Source organism: Schistocerca nitens, chromosome 2 (genome assembly GCF_023898315.1).
Source record: "Schistocerca nitens isolate TAMUIC-IGC-003100 chromosome 2, iqSchNite1.1, whole genome shotgun sequence".
Classification (NCBI taxonomy): domain Eukaryota; kingdom Metazoa; phylum Arthropoda; class Insecta; order Orthoptera; family Acrididae; genus Schistocerca; species Schistocerca nitens.
This window is the reverse complement of record NC_064615.1, coordinates 681,553,481-681,561,048: the sequence shown is the minus strand read 5'-3', so window position 1 is coordinate 681,561,048 and position 7,568 is coordinate 681,553,481.

Genomic DNA, 7,568 nt, shown 5'->3' with positions numbered 1-7,568 from the left:
AATAGTGGACGCAAATCAAAACTAAATGACAAGAGTTCGTCGTACGGTAACATGAATTGTATCAAAACAATACAAAACTACAGCACCTAAAGTGACTGCAGAACTATATATCCATCTTCGAGACCCTGTGTCTATCAACACTGTTCACTGAGAATTGTAAAGTGAGTGTTCATGGACGACCTGATCTATCAAAACCATTAGTGATGACAAACAATGGAAAGAAACGCAAAACATGGTGTCAGGAGAATAAATCCTGGATGGCTGATCAGTGGAGATGCGTCATATGGTCCGACATGTCAACGTTTCGTTATTTACAACATTGGGCCAAGTTTACCTCTGGAGAACGCCAAAAGAAGCCAAGATTCCTGACTGCTAGATTCCAACGGTTTATGCATGGAGGTGGAAGTGTGATGGTGTGTGCAGCCATATCACGGTACTCTGCTGCTCACATCATTACTACCAAAGGCTGTGTTACAGCCAACGATTATGTGAGCATTTTAGGTAATCAGGTGCACTCCCTGATTCAAATGTTGTTCCCTAGCAATGATGCCATATTTCAGGACGATAATGCATCGATTCACACAGCCAGTACAATACAATAGTGGTATGAGGAGCATGCAACTGAACTGTTGCGTCTTCCCTGGCCAGCACCGTCCCCAGACGTGAAAATTATCGAACCATTGTGGGCGCTATTGGAGTGCAGACTCCGGAGCAGATTTCTGCCTCCCTCGTCACTACAGGAGTTCGGAGAGGTTCTGATCGAAGAGTGGATAACACTCCACTGGAGCCTGTACAATCATGATATGCTAGTATTCTAAGAATAATCACAGCTGTATTAGGGGAAAATGGGAGTCCAATCCCTTACTAATAAACCATCCCCAAGTAAGTACAGGTGTTCACATTATTTTGCCTATCCACTGTACTTCTGCATAAAACAATTTCCTATGCAGTGTCACTGTAATGTAATTAATTAGAAAAGATTCGGGACTCTGAATCAGTGCAACAGAAAATGTAAAAAAATTGTACTGTTGGCTGTCGCTTCCTTTATTACTCCAGAATTCGAGCACTGATCTTGTATTTTTTTTGTTTATTGTCCATGGTTTTACTTTCCTGATGAGACTTGGAAAAGGTGATCTATCTGTAGCAGCGAAGTAGTAACAATCAAAGTATGCTAAATGCTGTACCAGGTAAAATGCGCCATCCCAAAATCATATCACTTACGCTGCAGGAGATGTTGTGGACAGAATTCTCATTCTGCACATCCAACTGTTCACTCTGTAGACGTTTATACGCTATGGAACATGCCCAGTAGGCTATGCCATGGAGGTAACTATTATACCTCATGGGCTACTCTCACTTAATTTACACTCTTTGGTTTATCCACATACATCTACGTTGATACTCTGCAAATTAAATTTAAGTGTCTGGCAGAAGGTTCGTCGAACTGCCTATAGGGCAGGAGGTTGATTATTTCATACATATAAAGCTTTGCTGTCTTTTACAAAAGCCTAAAAACTATTTTTGCGGTCAGCCAGAGAATGATGGAGAACATACTGAACACAGTTTCCAGTCTGCAAGTCAACATTCTTCTTGTGATCACTGAAATAAGTGTTTGTACCCTCTATTTACTCAGTGGGATCAGGAACTATGATTATAACTAAAAGTTTTGCATTAATTCTGATTCATATAATCAGTAAAAGTATACATGCACAAATATATTAATATTCCCGATAATAGTAATGATAATGTCCCTATCATAACAGCACTATGAGCAGTTCGGAAGCGACCTCAAGTTCAATTTAAATGGTCTTTCCCCCTGACTTTTAACCATCGAAGTTTATAATCCGACACAAAAGTGGAAAATAATGTCACCAATTGCCAAGAGGTTTTGTTAACGTTACGGGCAGCACAGAAACAGTTTCTTCCATGAAATCAAAGCTATCTAGGATGGCGTACAGTACTCGCCACATCACTTTATATTTGTACTGAAAACATATGTTCAGCAGTGGATTGGCTGTGGCGTCATCCGAGGCAACGCATAATCCGGCCTTTGACTGATGCGGAGCAATTGGTAGATGGGTACAAAGTGTGTATATCACTGCCTCTTAGGCTTTATTTATATATGGGCGTAGCGGATGGCTTGAACAGAACTTCTGCTGTCATCTGCTCTACGCCCAGGTAGCAGCATCTAAATGGCTACTTTCTCAGACACACATTATTTTATAACACTTCGTGTATCAATTTACAACCTTCAGAATTTTGATATGAATGGAGTTAAGTCGACTTTAAACTTTGCTGGGTCGAATTTTTAAAATGGCACCAACAGTAGAACATAATCTCTGAACTACTTCTTTAAGAGTCCTTGTATTGATTGTTATTTACATCAAAGTCTTGAAACTTGTCATATCTTTATGATTTAATGGATGTAATCAAGTGCTGTAATCAGAACATTCTCTAATTTATACAAATAATGATTAATCCATCAAAAATAAGGAAATTTTTGTTCCAAATTTAGTTTTTAGTAAATTCCTTGAAAACTGTTTGAGGTAGCTTAGTGGGGTCACTTAATTATTGTTATTATATCAGACTGAAGCTTCATACCAATTTCCCTCATTCTGGGTCTAATATTTGGCGCTTTCAATTTTTCTTAAAAAGCCGATTTTGACTAAAATACTGCTCCAATCAAGATTTGTAACAGCTGATTGTGACATACACATGCACATTGTGAACAATTTGTGGCTCTCTAAATTCGTTATTTAGTGCCACTTTTTTCTTAAAGCAATGTATTTAGTGAAACATATTCTTCAAATGATCCTGAGATTTAACAGTTTTACCATTAATATACTGAAGCATATGTTGACAAAGTTTGGAAAAACTACTTTAATTTTTAATTTCATTCTTAGATTAAGGCGCAATACTCTGCATGCTATGCACAGGCGCATTATGATGACATAGTGCTAATACCAGTGAACTGGTGTTAAGTCCCAGCACACTTGCTCGCCTCTGTAACTCTCAAATTATGCACCGCTTGTTTCGCCACACACTATCATAATAATTCTCTATTATTCCACTCTCGAAGAAGTGTGTAGGAAAAACGAACACCTATATATCTTTCTGTGCAAGCTGTCATTCCCCTTGTTTTATTAGGATGATCGATTCTCTCTATGAAGGTTGGTGCCAACAAAATATTTACGCATTAGGAGGAGAAAGTTGGCAATTGAAATTTTATGAGAAGATTTCGCAGCAACGAAAATCGTTTTTTTTAATGGTGTCCATCCCAAATCCTGTATCAAGTCCATGACTCTCTCCTCTACTTCGCGATCACAGAAAACGTACTGCTCTTCTTTGAACTTTCTCGATATTCTCTGTTAATCCTATCTGGTAAGGATGCCAGATTGCACAGAAGAGAATGGACAAGAGTAGTGTAGTCAGTCTCTTTAGTAGAAGGCTGTTACGTTTTCTACGTACCAATAAAACACAGTCTTTGGTTTGCCTTCTCCACAACACTTTCTATGTGTTGTTTCCAATTTAAATTATTCATAATTAAAATTGCTTGGGAGTTAGTTGAATGTATGGCCTTTAGATTAGACTGATCTATCGTGTAATCAAAGTTTAACGGATTTCTTTTACCACTCATGTGGATGACCTCAGACTTTTATTTATTTAGGGTCAATTGCCAATTTTCGCACCATTCAGATATATTTTCTAGATCACTTTGCTACTTGTTTTGATCTTCCTTATGAGTTTACAAGACGATAAATGACGGAATCATCTGCAAACAACTTAAGACTGCTGTTCAGATTGTTTCCTAACTCGGTTATATAGATTAGGAACAGCAGAGGATCTATAACACTACCTTGAGGAACGCCAGAAATTACTTCTGTTTCACTCGATGACTTTCCGTCCATTACTACGAACTGTCACCTCTCTGACAGGAAATCACGAATCCAGTCACATAACTGAGACTACATTCCGTAAGCACCCAATTTCACTATAAGCTGCTTGTATGGTACAGTGTCAAAAGCCTTTTGAAAATCTAGAAATATGGAATAAATTTGAAATCCCTTGTCAATAGCACTCAACACTTTGTATGTGTAAAGAGCCAGTTGTGTTTCACAAGAACAATGTTTTCTAACCCGTGTTGACTGTGTGTCAATAGACTGTTCTCTTCAAGGTAATTCATAATGTTCGAACGCAATATATATTCCAAAATCCTGCTGCATTTCGATGTTAATAATATAGGCCTGTAATTTAGTGGATTACTCCTTCTGTCGTTCTTGAATATTGGTGTGACCTGTGCAACTTCCCAATCTTTGGGTACCGTTCTTTTGTCGAGCGAGTGGTTGTATACAATTGTTAAGTATGTAGCTATTGAATCAGCATACTCTCGAAGGAACCTAACTGGTGTAAGTCTAGACAAGAAGACTTGCTTTTATTAAGCGATTTAAGTTCCTCCACAATTCTAAGTTACTCATGTTGGCAGTTCCTCCTGATTCGAATTCGGGAATATTTGTTTTGTCTTTTTTGGTGAAGGAATTTCGAAAGTAACTCTGTTTTCGCAGCACTATTGTCGACAGTATTTCCATTGGCATCACACAGAGAAGGCATTGTCTGTGTCTGTGACCATAATCTCTTTGGATTTTCTGCCTGGCTTCGAGATAAAGTTACTTTGTGGAAACTATTATAAACATCTCATTTTGATGTCTGCCGTAATTTTCGAGCTTCTATGAAAGATCGCCAATCTCAGAGATTTTGCGTTCGCTTAAATGTAGCATTCTTTTTTCGTTGTTTGTGCAACAGTGTTCTGAGCTTCTGACCCGTTTTGTGTATCAAGAGGAATCAGCTTCGTCGTTTGTTAGTTATTTGGTATAAATCTCTCAACTGCTGTCGATACTATTTCTTTGAATTACATTGTTAATTTGGAAAAAGTGAAGAATGTCTTTCAGGAGGGCGTCAAGTGAATTTTTATCTACTTTTTTGAATAGGTATATTTCACTTTTATTTTTGGAGGATTTGGGGGGTTACTGTATTCAATCTCGCTACGACAACCCTCTCTTCACTAATTCCTTTATCTGTTTTGATGCTCGTTATTAGCTCAGGATTATTTGTTGCTAAGAGGTCAAGTGTGTTTTCACAACAGTTTACTATTTGCGTGGGCTCATGAACTAGCTGTTTGAAATAATTTGCAGAGAAGGCGTTTAGCATGGTTTCGAATGACGATTTATGCATTCCTCGGGATTTAATGATATATCGAGGATAAATTAAAGTTACCACCAACTATAATCGTATGAGTCGGCTACATGTTTGAAATCAAACTCAAATTTTCTTTGAACCTTTCAGCAACTGTATCATCTGCACTGGGAGGTCGGTAAAAGGAACCTATTATTATTTTATTCGAGTTGCCAACAATGACCTCTGCCCATACTAACTCACAGGAACTATCTACTTCAATTTCGCGACAAGATAAACTATTTCTGACACTAACAAACACTCCACCGCCAACCATGTTTAGCTTATCTTTTCGGAACACCATTGGGGTCTTCGCAAAAATTTCAACTGAGCTTATCTCCGGTTTTAGGCCCCTTTCAGTGCCTATAACGATTTGAGCATCAGTGCTTTCTATTAGCACTTGGAGCTCTGTTACTTCCCAACACAGCTACGACAATTTACAACTGTTATACTGATGGTTCCTGTATCTACGTTCTTCCTGTGTTCACCCTGCACCCTTTGTGGCTGAAGCCCTTTTTTTAATTCCCTGAGACCCGCTAACCCAAAAACACCGCCGAGTCCACACCACACGGCCCTTGTTACCAGTGCAGCTGCCTCCTGCATGAGGTGGACTCCTGACCTATTGAGCGGAACCCAAAACCCAATCACCCTATGGTGCAAGTCGAGGAAACTGCAGCCTACATGCTCGCAGAAACCTATGAACCCCTGATTCAGACCCTCCACTCGGCTCTGTACCGAGGTCCTCAATCGGTCCTGTTGACTTTGCACTAAATGGTGAATTCTGCATTCATCTCACAAGCAAGACTGGCAGCCTTTACCACTTCTGTTACCCACTTGAAACCAGAGAGAATCTCCTCCAATCCAAAGTGACACACATCATTGGCACCGATTTGAGCCACCACCTGCAGTTCGCTGCACCCTGTGCTCTTCATGGCATGCGGTAGGACCTGTTCCACATCTGCAATGACTCCACCCCTTATGCACATGGAATGCACATTGGTTTTCTTCCCCTTCTTGTCAGTCATGTCCCTAAGACACTCATAATGTGGCTAACATTGGAGCTCCCAACTACCAATAATACCACCTTCTGTGATTGTCCAGATCTTGTGGACTGAGAGGTTCCCTCTCAAACAGGGCAAGTCATTGCATCTGGCTGATGGACAGAGTCAGCCCAGACGGCACCTGGAACCTGTTTGTCAGAGTAACTGGGGAGGCCTTACGTGCAGTCCCCTGGGAAATGTTTTGCTGCCTGCCACACAGCTAGCCAACCTCACACTCCACCACAGGTGAATGGTCATGAATGGTCAATGTCAGTGTGAGCAGTAATTGGGCTGGTCATTGGTGCAGGCCGATTAGCGGACTCAGACGTGCTGGGCGTCTATGGGATCCACACGGCTGGTCAACAACAGTGATGATCTTCCACTGCAGCTTCAAGCTGTGTAACCGAAGCCATCACAGCCTAGAGTTGAGAGTGATGTGTCACCAACCCATCTCGCATCCGCACACAGCCATCACAGTTCCTATCCATACTATAGACTGTGGAAGGCTGCACTACAAGGACAATCGACATGCGCACTGGAACACTACTGTGGACACGGAGGAAAACGGAAGAACTGTGTTCAATGAATTAGATTAACACGCAGAAATTCCAAACCTGAACTACCAAAGCACTCCAGTGACACTAAATAATTAGCTCCTGATTAGTAACTTTTAATATGTCACAAAATCGGTTTACTTTCCGATGAAAACAAAAACATGAGAACTGTGTCTAAAAAATACGAAAATAACGCACAGAAACTCAAGAAACTTAACTTCCAAAGCACACAGATGACACTATAGAATTCGCTCTTAGTTAGGAACTCGTAAAATGTCAAAAAGTTGATTACTACACTGTTCCTGCTTGTGTCTCAGCCACCTGCTGCTGCCCAAGATTTAACCTCCGTGCTTTTATGATACCCCAAATTGTGCGGCACCAGCGAAGTACGCTTTCTATTTGGGGCGACTGACAATGCAGTCTTTCAATTTATACGGCTCCAGCCTCCTTAATTTCCTACCGTTCTGCAATTTCTTTAATTTTAATCTGCAGTTCATAACTACTAAATTGTGGTCAGAGTCTACATCTGAGTTTCGAAATGTACTGGAGTTTAAAATCTGATTTCGAAATCTCTGCCTGACCTTCTGTTGTCTTTTGGTTTCTTCAATGTATACAGCCTTGCCCCAAGAGATTAAATTGTTTTACCAGGCGGCTTCCACTTTCGATCCTTTCCCCCAATCAATTGTCTGCTAATACTTTTTTTCCTCTCTTTGCTTTTCTTGCAACCGAATTACAGTCCCATATC